This window comes from Adiantum capillus-veneris, chromosome 16 (genome assembly GCF_014529385.1).
Source record: "Adiantum capillus-veneris isolate H3 chromosome 16, ASM1452938v2, whole genome shotgun sequence".
Taxonomy (NCBI): Eukaryota; Viridiplantae; Streptophyta; class Polypodiopsida; order Polypodiales; family Pteridaceae; genus Adiantum; species Adiantum capillus-veneris.
In genome coordinates, this window is record NC_140946.1 from 135,408,131 (window position 1) to 135,421,976 (window position 13,846).

Below are 13,846 nucleotides of genomic sequence, written 5' to 3' on the forward strand. Positions count from 1 at the left end.
CTGGCACAAGCGCCGAACGCGTTTTTATGACCCGCTGTTGCTATCCTATAAAGTAAAGTACTTGTACTTGTGCATCTCGCACAAGTATCAATCACCTTTTTATGAAGTACTCGCAATTTAAATTCGAACGGATTGTACTTGATAGTGATTGATAGGTACTATTTAAGACTATGAAGGAGTCAGAACCAAGCAAATAGAGGCGCTTGAGGAGTGTCTGGGACCTCTATCCGCTTGGTTCTAACCTTATGAGGCCCTAGGATTAAGATATAACACTTTTTAAGCCCATGAATGCATTCGAAACGTCCAAAAACCATAGGATAGCTCTTTGAAACGCTGAAATCTGACGTCTCTAGCTCAAGATATAGCATTTTTAAGCCTAGGGCCTCATGAGGTCAGTACCAAGCGAATAGAGGCCGTTGAGGGGTCTCAAGGGCCTCTATTCGCTTGGTACTGACCTCATGAGGCCCTAGGCTTAAAAATGCTATATCTTGAGCTAGAGACGTCAGATTTCAGCGTTTTAAAGAGCTACAGTATGGTTTTGGACGTTCCGGATGCATCCGTGGCATTATTTTTGTATTTTGAAAACAACTCTTATGTGATTCCTCTCATCGCACATCACATCACTCATTAAGATTCACAGACATGGAATTTTGTGTACACTTAAGTTGGGCTCTCGAAAAGCATTTTGTACGAGCATGCATTTAAGTGATTGAGCAAAATTTTACGTATGTACTATGGGAAATAGAATTCCAAAAAATGCTTTTGCATTTTTCATAATTACCTCTCTCTATGCTGAGTTGGCGTTTCTTACAGGGCCCAAAATTGAGTCCAAGTTTCTCCTAATGGACTATTCAATTTTATTTATTTATTTTAGTTTTTTTCTAACATGGATTTCGATGTGCGATTTCGAGCCTCTTAGAAGAATCTTGGCTTCCAAGAAAAGAGCTCTAAACTAAACTCATCCTCTCTTTCTTTCCTAAAAGTACTCCCTCTACTCCTTCTCTTCTAAAATTACTATTTCTTTCCTAAAATTGCTCTGCCTTTCCTAAAATTGCTCCTTATTTCTTAAAGGTCAACTCTTATCTGTAGATACAGGCTTGAGGCTTAAGTTTTCCATCAACCTTATTGTTTCAAGTGAATAAGGGTCATAATTAATAGTTCTAAAGTCTGATTTTTGTTCCGATCGTTCCATTAGAATGCTCTTTGACTTAATAAAATGAGAACCTGAAATAATTGCAAAGTAAATAAAATACTTCTATTTAAAAATGTTGGGTACATTACAATCTCCCCAACTTAGGGATTTGAGATGTCCTCATCTCGAGAAAAAGTGAGGATAGTCCTTCTTTAGGGTGGCTTCATCTTCCCATGTTGCAACCTCTTCAGGATAGTCTTGCCACTCAACAAGGTGTTCTCTGAGAACTCTATTTCAAAGAATCTTCTCTCGAGACTCTAAAATTCTCGAGAGTTTGAGTTCAAGATGTTTTGAGTAGGCATGAAAATTTGTTCATCATTGAGGAGTTGATCATCACTGGGAATATAGGGTTTTAATAAGCTTACATGAAATACATCGTGGACTTTGAGGTCAGCTAGAAACTTCAACATGTAAGCTTGGGTTCCTATACGCTTGGTCACTTTGTAAGGGCCACAATAACGTGGGATAAGCTTCTTATACTTTCCAAGTGATCAGGTACTTCTCTTTGGATGAATTCTATAAAAAACTTGGCACCCTCTTTAAATCTTCTTTTGGATCTCTTACTGTCTGCATACTGCTTTTGACGATCCTGAGGTGCTTGAATATCCTTCCGGATGGATTTTGTTTGATTTCCATTTCTTCCAGCATCTTCTTAGATGCTTCAACACTGATGGTAGGGTCAGAAAAGTTGAGTGGAGAGAAATATTCTTGACCATACAAGGCACAAAATGGGGTCATACCAATGCTTTGATGATGAGAAGAACTGTAAGCATATTCCACTAGAGGTAAAAATTGAGTCCATCGCTTAGGTTCTCTACTGCAATAAGCTCTAAGAATATCTTCAATGACCTGATTGACTCGTTCTGTTTGACCATCTGATTGAGGATGGTATGCGGTACTAAAGTTTAATTCTATTTCAATTGCCTTGAAGAGTGAGGTCCAAAAGTTTGAAGCGAACTTCACATCTCGATCGCTTACAATCTGTTTTGGAAATCCATGCAATCTGAAAATCTCTTTAAGAAATAGTCGTGCAATATCAGAGGCAGTAAAATTTGTTTTAACTAGTATGAGACGTGCAACCTTCGTGAGTAGGTCAACAAATACCATAAGTGAATTATAACCTCCTTATATTGTAGGTAATCCAATGACGAAGTCCATACTTATGCATTCCCAGTTCATTTGGGGAATGTCCAATGGCTGAAGTCTACCAGGAAGTTTAACTGTCTCAGCTTTAATCCTTTGGCATGTCAAGCATTGACGAACATAGCGTAGAGCATCTACCTTTTGCCCAGTCCAATAGAAATTTTTTTGTATTGAATTGAGAGTCTTCGCATATCGTGTGTGTCCTAAAGTAGGGCTATCATGGGCCTCAAATAAGATAGCCTTCTTTAAGTTAGGGTCCTTTGGTACACATAACCTATCTCTATAGTAGAGACAAGGTCCATCATGTGAGAAGTGTAACATTGAAGGTATATTATTTGAATCCCTAGATCAAAAAAGGTCAAGCTGCCTTTGATACTCTGGATCAGATGATGCAACTTCCTTAATCTTTTCAATGATTGGGTTGTTGGGTATAGATATGAGGCTCAAAAAGGATTTTCGACTGAGTGAACCTGCAACCATGTTTTCTTTCTCGAGACGATAGATAATGTCAAAGTGAAACTCTTGCAAAAGTTCTACCCATCATCTTTGTCGTATATTTAAAGTTTCTTGGGTAAAAATCCACTTTAAGCTCTTATGGTCGATTATAAGTCAAAATTTTGTCCCAATAAGTAGTGTCTCCACAGCTTCAGAGCGTGAATGACTGCCAATAGTTTGAGCTCATGGGTGGGATAGTTCTTTTCATGAACCTTGAGCTTACGTGAGGTGAAATCTATTGTTCTTCCTTCTTGAACTAATACTCCTCCAGCTACTATTCCACTAGCATCACTGACAACTTCAAAGGCCTGATTGAAATTTGGTAGCTTTAGGCACGGTGCTGTAGTCACATACTGCTTGAGTTGGTCGAATCTTTCTTGGTGTAGTGGTCCCCAACTTATCTTCACTCCTTTCTTCAGAAGATCGATTAAGGGTGAAGAGATCGTTGCATAATCCTTTATAAAGATTCTATACCATCCTGTGATTCCCAAGAATCCTCTAAGATCGCTTGCATTTGATGGTTGAGGCCATTCAACAATGTCTTGAAGTTTAGCAAGGTCCACTAAGAATCCTTCATGCAAAACAATAAATCCCAAATACTCAATCCTTGGAGTGAAAAATGAACACTTGGTCATCTTTGCACATAGCTTGTGTTCTCGAAGAATATCCAACACCTTTCTCAGGTGGTCTTCATGTTCTTCTTCATCCTTGAAGTAGATTAGAATATCATCAAAGAAGACAAGAACAAATTCATCTAGGTACGGCCTAAAAATATCCTTCATCAATCTATTGAATGTAGCCGGAGCATTAGTCGGACCAAATGACATTACTATAAACTCAAAATGTCCATATCGGGTGTTGAAAGCTGTCTTTGTAATATTTGATTCCTTTATTCTGATTTGATAATAACCAGACCTTAGATCTATTTTTGAGAAGACCTTGGAACCATGTAGCCTGTCCAACAATTCATCTCGATTCGTGGGATAGGATAATTGTTCTTAACTATTGCCTAGTTTAGTCCTCTGTAATTAATGCAGAGTCGTAAAGTCCCATCTTTCTTCTTGCAAAAGTTCTACCCATCATCTTTGTCGTATATTTAAAGTTTCTTGGGTAAAAATCCACTTTAAGCTCTCATGGTCGATTATAAGTCAAAATTTTGCCCCAATAAGTAGTGTCTCCACAGCTTCAGAGCGTGAATGACTGCCAATAGTTTGAGCTCATGGGTGGGATAGTTCTTTTCATGAACCTTGAGCTTACGTGAGGTGAAATCTATTGTTCTTCCTTCTTGAACTAATACTCCTCCAACTACTATTCCACTAGCATCACTGACAACTTCAAAGGCCTGATTGAAATTTGGTAGCTTTAGGCATGGTGCTGTAGTCACATACTGCTTGAGTTGGTCGAATCTTTCTTGGTGTAGTGGTCCCCAACTTATCTTCACTCCTTTCTTCAGAAGATCGTTTAAGGGTGAAGAGATCGTTGCATAATCCTTTATAAAGATTCTATACCATCCTGTGATTCCCAAGAATCCTCTAAGATCGCTTGCATTTGATGGTTGAGGCCATTCAACAATGTCTTGAAGTTTAGCAAGGTCCACTAAGAATCCTTCATGCAAAACAATAAATCCCAAATACTCAATCCTTGGAGTGAAAAATGAACACTTGGTCATCTTTGCACATAGCTTGTGTTCTCGAAGAATATCCAACACCTTTCTCAGGTGGTCTTCATGTTCTTCTTCATCCTTGAAGTAGATTAGAATATCATCAAAGAAGACAAGAACAAATTCATCTAGGTACGGCCTAAAAATATCCTTCATCAATCTATTGAATGTAGCCGGAGCATTAGTCGGACCAAATGACATTACTATAAACTCAAAATGTCCATATCGGGTGTTGAAAGCTGTCTTTGTAATATTTGATTCCTTTATTCTGATTTGATAATAACCAGACCTTAGATCTATTTTTGAGAAGACCTTGGAACCATGTAGCCTGTCCAACAATTCATCTCGATTCGTGGGATAGGATAATTGTTCTTAACTATTGCCTGGTTTAGTCCTCTGTAATTAATGCAGAGTCGTAAAGTCCCATCTTTCTTCTTTTAAAAGGGTATTGGAGCTCCCCAACTTGATTTATTCGGTCTAATAAATCCTTGTTCTATAAGTTGACAAACCTATTCTTTCAATTCAATGGCCTTTGGTGGCACCATTTTATAAGGTCTCTTTGACATTCGCTCACTTCCTAGAAGAATCTCTATCTCATGATCAATGCCATGATTTGGAGGAAGAGAGGCGAGATCTTCAGGGAAGACATCTGAATATTCATGAAGCCAAGAGGGTTTTGTAATGCTTGATTCTGAATCCATCTTATTCATCTTGACCACAAATATTTGTTGTTCGGTCCTTATACCTTTGAGTAGACGGTTGGCTTTAACTAATTGAATCTTTGGAATCCCATTATTTCCCTGTACTTCGACTTGATTTTCTTGACTATCTCTAAAGCTCATACTACCTAGGCCACAATGGATGCTAGCGTGATTCCTAGATAACCAATCCATCCCAAGAATTCCATCATACATCCCAACTGGGAAGGTTCTAAAGAAAGCTGAAGTAGCATGTCCTCCTAGTTCAAAGTCAAGGGTTCCCATAGAATATCATGATACCATGGTTTTTCCATTAGCCAACTCTACTGTCATGGGTTTATATTTTTTTTTATTCAGGTTCAACCTTCACAAGAATTTTGGGGATAGAAAAGAATGAGTACTGCCACAATCAATGAGGATGTTAAAAGGTTTACCTTGATGGGTTATTGGTGTTTCAATAACAACAAATTGTCTTTGGACTCCAGGGTTGTTTATAGCTGCATAAATTATTGCTCTCTCTTCTTCTTCACCAAGGGTAGGCTCTCCTAAGATTGCATGTACATGGGCATTCCTAACTTGACCTCTCCTAAAGGCTATGGCTGCTCTTCCTCGCCCTCTACCTCGTCTACACCTCGTTCCATTGTTGTGTCCAAAAGGGTGGTGTCTTTGATCTACTTCAACTGTTACTATTGCTCTATCAGTCAGACTTGGACATCTGTTTTGATAATGTCCCAACTCTCCACATTCAAAGCATCGAACATTCAAGCGTGAAGGATTTTGAACATTAGCAGCGTAAGCTCTTTCTGGTTGTCCATTATTATTGGAAAGTGTTATTGGACGTCTCGCTTCATTAAAACTTTAATTTTGTTCAACTCTTCTTCTAATATCTTGCTCCTTCATTAAGGGCTTAGCTCGTAGTAAAGCATCTTGCACAGTAGTAGGTTTCATGGATTCCAATTAGGAGCTAATTGGTTCTCTTGAACCTTGACAAAAACGGGCTACCTGCTGCTCTATGATCATTGGCAAAGCATAATGCCTAAGCCTTACAAACTTTGAGCCGTGTTTCTTCAAGCTAAAGAACTCATTCATCCTCAACGCTTTGTGTGCAGGAGATAAGTATGTTTCCTTCACAGCCTGTTTAATTTCTCTCCAACTCTGGGAGTTCTCCAATAATCCCATGTCACGACAATGTTGTTTCCACCATAATTTTGCTTCACCAGAGAGGCGAAACATCCCTAGCATCGCTTAATTTGCAGGTGTAGTCTTTGCGACCAGGAAGTAATCATCCATAGCTTCAATCCATACTTCTGCATCCTTTTCAATATTAGCACCCTCTCCTTTAAAAGAAGGTGGTTGCATTTGTTTTAACAATAACTTCTTATCCTGAATCTCCGTATAGATAGCATCGTTCTGAGGGCTTTCAATTGTAGAAGTGATTTTAGGGTTCTCCTGAGTATACACATATATTAACGTTATTATTCATAACAACCCAAACATTAGGATATTTTCTAGACTTAGACTTATCCAATCCACTAAAGGTTCAACCACATAACTTTACCAATTATGACTTACCTAGCCTATTAAAACTTAACCATATGACAACCAATTCTGTCTTATTCAGTCCATCAAAACTCAGTCACATGACTTAACCAGTCATGACTAACCCAACCCATTAGAACTTAGTTACATGACTTAACCAGTCATGACTCTTGTCAATCACACGACTTAACCAGTCATACAGTTTCTTTGAAGAAAAACAACTCAATCAAATGACTTAACCAGTCAACAATCTTTTGAGGAAAAACATTACTATTCATAAACTCATCAAAAATCCATATAGGGGTATACAAAATATCTCTCCATGAGAATATATAATAGAGATTTCAACCATAGTCGTAATACACGTCAGCTGACATGTCGTAAAAGGTTGGTGGTTGGTGATGTGGATGTAAGAAGCGAAACACAAGAGGAAGCTCGGGGTAGCCAATGAAAACTTTTTCCTTGAAGGTCAGTCGAGTGTGATTGTAAATAACAACTTGATTGTCAGGGATAACTGATGTCACTTTGTCATAAACCCATCGATTACGAATTGTGACTCCATCTGGGGCCATGACAGTCAGTGGTGCTTCATAAAATTGAAAGCATGAAACCAGCTTGAATTCTTCAGCCCACTTCATTCGGTGTAGGTCAATCTCCAAGTATTCAATGTGACGTGCTCGGATAGAAAATGTTGTTCCACGAACCCAACGCCTTGTATATAACCATGTATTTGGTGGGTCAAAATTGACATGAGGTGCAAAAACCTTGTCAAGAATGCGGAACACATTCTCTCAAAATTCGAATAGTGGTGATTGGCAAGCAGTGTGATATACTACCTTAACGATAGGTAAACAGTTGGCGTCCATAAACTTGTGCTACAAAATAGATAGGGTAACAACATCAAGCAAGTCTTCATGCAATCAAGCCCAAGAGCAGTATAGATAATTAAGAAACTAAACTTTAAACCTAAGGCTCTGATACCAATTGTGAGGTCCCTAACCCCACGAAGATTGGGGCGACTTGATAGATGGCCTTCCTTTATTATCATTTTCCATTGACGACACCCTATTCCGTTTCCACAAAGTAGAGATAAGAGCAACAGAAGAGAGGAAGTCCTATATCCATCGTTTATGTGGTTATAAGGGTCATATGCCACAAGCCAGGTTGATAAATTTAGGATTCTAATGAAACTTTTTTTCTAACACAAAGATGAAATCCCATTGACATATTTAGAATCCATAAACCACACCTTTTTTCCCTTCCCACGTTTAAGAGGCATGGACGCCATCCATAAACCATAAATATGATATGACTCTTAGTTTAAACTAACTAGTGTCTTGTGAAAAGTACCCAACTAATCGGGTCCATAGCTTTCAGTTTCTCTTAATAAGAGGGAGTGGAGAGTTTTTCGACTAATCGAGACCACCCATCCTTGACTGGCAACCTGAGCCAGGCCCCACTTTCCACCCCACACTCACACTTTTTAGCTTGTTTTCTAATTACTACCACATTGTTCCACATACACAAATAATATTCCTTTCTTAATTCCAGGCACAGGTTCTTTCATCCAGCCCTTTAAGCATCACCAAAACATTTCTTTTTCAAACATGGTTTAATGAAGATAGTCCTATAATTCAAGAAAAAAGAATCTTTCAGCTATTCTTAAGAGTTTGCCGCTACCCGCGGACTTTCTCTGTCTAACAAACAGAGCCCTTGCAAAGGATTTACTTATTTGTTAACCGTGAAATACGCGTACTTTTCCAGTCGCTAACCGTATGGGAACATCTCGCTAACGGCAAGGCATCTTGCTAACTGCATTAAGAGACAAAAAGAGAATTGATAACCTCAGCTTAATCTCTGCTAACCGCGAGTTCCATCTGGAAACAAGATATTCTTTCATCAATTGTTTTCTTTAAGTGATTTCTCAACCCTGATTAACTAAATTTTACTATCAAACAGAGACAGTTTATCAAACAGTAACCATAAATCAAACAATTCTTTCTCTACTCTATGAAATCATACGCTTGTTTCTTGTGATATGGAATTCTTAGGCTTGACTCACTGGTCATCATGTATAACGATGCAAAATTATAAATTCATCTTACCGGATTAGCAACACGTTCGACTACCTCTCGTGGTTGAGGTTGGCCGGATTAGACTTCTTCCACGACCAATACCTGCACTTGAGCAACGTTTGGAGTAGTTGATGCCTTCCTTTGCACCTTTCCTGGAGGTGGAGCAACATGAGCATCCTTCGAGCTTCAAGTCACTCGCTTCGGGGCCATCATATCGCGAAAGAGAAGAGAGATAGTGAGAAAGAGAACTCAAGAATTTGAGAGGCAACACAATGATGGTAGAGAAAGCATTGAAGATGGAGATGGCTTGAGGGTAAGATCTTGAGGGAGAGAAGGTAACTCCGACGTCAAGGCAAGAGAGCTTCCACTTCTAAGAGTGTATGTCCCCAAGTGAAGGGAGAGGGGTCTTTATATAGGCTCTCAAGACCAGCTAAGAATAGAGGGAAGCAAGGTGAGATAAGTTCGTGCGCGTTCACGGCTATAAAAATAAAATAAATAAATAAATATATTTTTTCTTTTTGGACACGGATTTTGATGCACGATTTCGAGCCTCTTAAAAGAAGCTTGGCCTCCAAGAAAAGAGCTCTAAACTAAACTTCCCCTCTCTTTCTTTCCTGAAAGTACTCCTTCTACTCCTTCTCTTCTAAAATTACTCCTCCTTTCCTAAAATTGCTCTCTCTCTTCTCAAATTGCTGCTTCTTTCTTAAAGCACTACAAGAGGTGCTTAATAGTAGCGACGCTCATAGTGCGACACCCAAACATGAAAAAGCACGGCGTCGATATAAGCGTCGCTATGTTACTTGTAACATAGCGACGCTCATAGCAACGCCTATAGCGACGCCGCCAGGGCTAAAAAAAATAACCGATAGCGTCCGAAAACTCAGATCTCAGATCTGAGTTTTCGACGCGCGCTCAAGCAAGCAAAGTAAATCTCTCCCTCTCTCTCTCTTTCTTCTCCACACACACACACACACGAGGAGAGGGAGGAGAGCCAGGTATGCTCCTTCCCTCTCCTCACTCTCATGTTCCCTTCCCCTCTTTCTCTCTCCCTCTCTCTCACTCACTCACACACACACACACATTTTGTTTTTGTGTGTGTGTGAGAGAGAGAGAGAGAGAGAGAGATCACAAGCATAAACAAAAAACACACACACACACACATGCATAAACAAAGAAAGCACACATACATTAAGAGAGGAAAAGAGAGAGAGAGCATGCATAAACCAAAAACGCACACACATGCATAAACAAAGAATGGACACACACATTGAGAGAGAAAAGAGAGAGAGAGAGAGAGAAAAGAAGAACAAGAATAGAGTCTTAACATCGTAGAAAACTATCCCAAGAGACCTTAACGATCTAGTCGACAGGAGTTGAACTCAAGACCTGTTATTCATAAGGAAAATGGCATAACCAATCTATCACACTTCGGTGATAGAAAAGTTATACCATTTTTCTCTTTTTTTTATTGGTGTGCACACACACCCGAGAAGAAGAGAGTTTAATTTAACATCGTAGGAAAATAATTAAAGAGACCTAAAAATCTAGCAGACGAGGAGTTGAACTCAAGACCTGTTATTCAAGAGGAAAATGGTATAACCAATCTACCACACTTGGGTGATAGAAAGGTTATACCATTTGTCTCTTTTTATTGGCACACACACACCCACACACACCCACACACACACACACAAGAAGAAGAGAGTTTTAACATCGTAGGAAACTATCCCAAAAGACGTTAAAGATTAGGTTAGATGTAGACTTACGTTAAATTAGATTTAGGTTTATTTAAGGTAAATTAGATTAAATTTAGGTTTATTTTTAGTTAGATTTAGGTTTATTTACGTTAGATTTAGATTTATGTTATATTAGATTAGATTTAGGTTTATTTACGTCATATTAGATTAGATTTAGGTTATTTACCTGTTATTGAAGAGGAAAAATGGCATAACCAATCTACCACACTTGGGTGATAGAAAGGTTATACCATTTTTCTCTTTTTATTGGCACACACACACCCACCCACACACACACACAAGAAGAAGAGAGTTTCAACGTCATAGGAAACTATCCCAAAAGACGTTAAAGATTAGGTTAGATGTAGACTTACGTTAAATTAGATTTAAGTTTATTTAAGTTAAATTAGATTATATTTAGGTTTATTTTTAGTTAGATTTACGTTTGATTAGATTTAGGTTTATTTACATTAGATTTAGATTTACGTTTATTTACATTAGATTTAGATTTACGTTATATTAGATTAAATTTAGGTTTATTAATTTAAGTTTATATACGTTATATTAGATTAGATTTAGGTTATTTACCTGTTAATGAAGAGGGAATTGGCATAACCAATCTACCACACTTGGGTGATAGAAAGGTTATATCATTTTCTTCTTTTTATCGTTTAAGATAAGGTTCGAAGAAATGGCGAGAAAATTTCCTGCGCTCACAGCCTCGACAGTCCATGCGGACCAGCAATTCCACCTGCATGTTCGACTGTTGCTACCATACAATAAGCCGTCATGTTCAGCTAATGGAAGAGAAAATTGAGAGTACACAGAAATTAGTGATGCAAAATGACAATTCCAAGGGTCACACACACACACACACACACACCACATCCCGTCAAATCTAGAGTAAGAACTAAGTGCCTTGAGCAGACATCAGCTACATTGCAAGAATGGCATACCTGCATGCTACAAACAAAGATCTACTGTGAAAAGATCTTAAGATACTGTGAAATGCTACAGCTAGAGAAGAGGCAAAGGGGTTTTGTTCACTACATGCAGTATCATGTAGACGTGGGTGTGTAGATTTCTTGTATCCACAAATATAGGCATTGACCAATAAACGTGAGATTATAACCCGCTGGTTTTGATCTTCGTGCACCTCTAGACCGAGGTGTGCGGGGATTGGACATGACTAGAGAATGTGAGGTAGTTTACAGTGTGAACAAAGAGAGAGAGAGAGAGAGAGAGAGAGAGAGAGAGAGAGAGAGAGAGAGAGAGAGAGAGAGAGAGAGAGAGAGAGATAAAAGACGAAGAATGCCAATAGAAGATTAAATTTGTTGTCCAGGTTATAAGATTTTTACCCTCATTATGAGTAGTGACGAGGATGTGGGGCCGTCCAACCGAAACACCTATCTCTCAGCGAGGATCTTATGTCCTTGTAATCATTGCAAGCATGCTGTGCGACGGACAAGATGCGTTTTTTGCAGCATGTTCGTGAATTTGGCGAGTTCGATCCATCTATTATAGATCAAGTTGTTGCCAATTATAACTCGTCGGACTCTGAGCTGGCCAAGAGGCAGCAATCTTGCAACCCAATAGACGTGCTCGCAGGTGCTTTGGTCAAGCAGCATATTGGAGGCCACAAGATGTAGCCTCTGACAGCTCGAGGGATGATCATGCAGACCACATTCCCAACGAGGCAATGTTTGAGCCCGAGATTGATGAAATAATCGAGACGATCATGGATTTAGAAAGGCTTGTCTATGATGATATGAAAAGTGAAGCCGATACGCCATTGTATAATGGAGCACGTGTGTCTAGATTGAAAGCACTCCTGGTTCTTCTCAACATGCAGACAAAGTTTGGATGGAGTGACACTAGCATCACAATGCTTTTCAGGTAATCTATTCCAATTAGTTTACTTTAATTAATAAAACTCTAAATATATAATGATCTGATAGATTTTTACACAAGTGTACCGTATTTTGATGTTGTGTAGATTGCTCAAAGTGCACATACTACCAGCTGATAATGTGATGCCAGATTCCCGAGAGGAAGCAAGAAAGATTTTGCGAAACTTGGGGATGGATTACAATTCGATCCACGCTTGTCCTAATGACTGCATTCTTTTCAGAGGAGAATACATAGACATGGAGAAGTGTCCGAAATGTGATTTCCGAAGATATCGACTAGATCTCCACGGAACAAAAATTCCGCAAAAGGTTTTGCAACATTTTCCTCTGCTTCCTTGCATCAAGCATTTCTTTGAATGTAAGTCCATGGCCGCCCTAGCATCATGGCGTGAGGAGAATAAATCTTTGGATGGTGTGCTACGGATTCCTGCAGATTGTGCAGCCTGGAAACATATAGATGGAACATGGTCGGATTTTTCTAGGGAAGCTCAAAAATTGCGCTTAGGCCTGGCTATGGATGACGTAAATCCATTTGGTCAAAGATCAACATCTTACAGTGTATGGCCCGTTGTCATCGTCAACTACAACATTCCCCCGTGGTTGACTACGAAGAAGGGGCACCTATGGCTAAGCTTGATTGTGCCGGGGCGATATAAAGTGAAGAATATAGATGTGTATCTTTGTCCACTATTGGAAGAGCTACAACAATTGTGGATTGGCATAGAGGTGGTGGATATGAGCCGACACACAGGTCGACGGAATGCTTTGATCAGAGGAATTCTAATGTGGACCATGCATGACTATCCCGGACTAACAGAATGCTCCAGTGATCTATTTACACTCCTCACTCAGACACTATAAATCTTGGTTTTCCTCAAGATGATCTATTATCATGTGTATACATGCAAGGCTTCAAACAAGCGGATACAGAGCATGTGTCACATGTGGACCTAGACTGAATGCACGTAGGGCGCCCTCATTGAAGAAGAAAATCTACGAAGGCCATCAAGCGTATCTTCCAGAGAATCATGTGTTACACGACGGATTTTTGGAAAGAGAGCCACCGAGGATGTCTGCACAAGCATGGTTAGAGCAGAAGGAGATGCTTGATGACGGATTTCCCCCAGGGATGAAGAGACTATCTCTATGGTATGAGTTACCATACTAGCCTCGACTCATGATCAATCACTTGATCGATCCAATGCACATATTCAAGAATGTGGGTAATCTACTATGGGACCATCTGACCAACAAGAAAGATACTTTGGGAGCCAGAGTTGACCTTAGAAATGTGGATCGTATCGACAGGGGTACGTGGAGCGTCATCGCTCTGGCGCACTATTGCGCGTTCCTACTCCATCCACATCTCCCTCTCTTTCGGAGTCCTCAGCGTGCTCC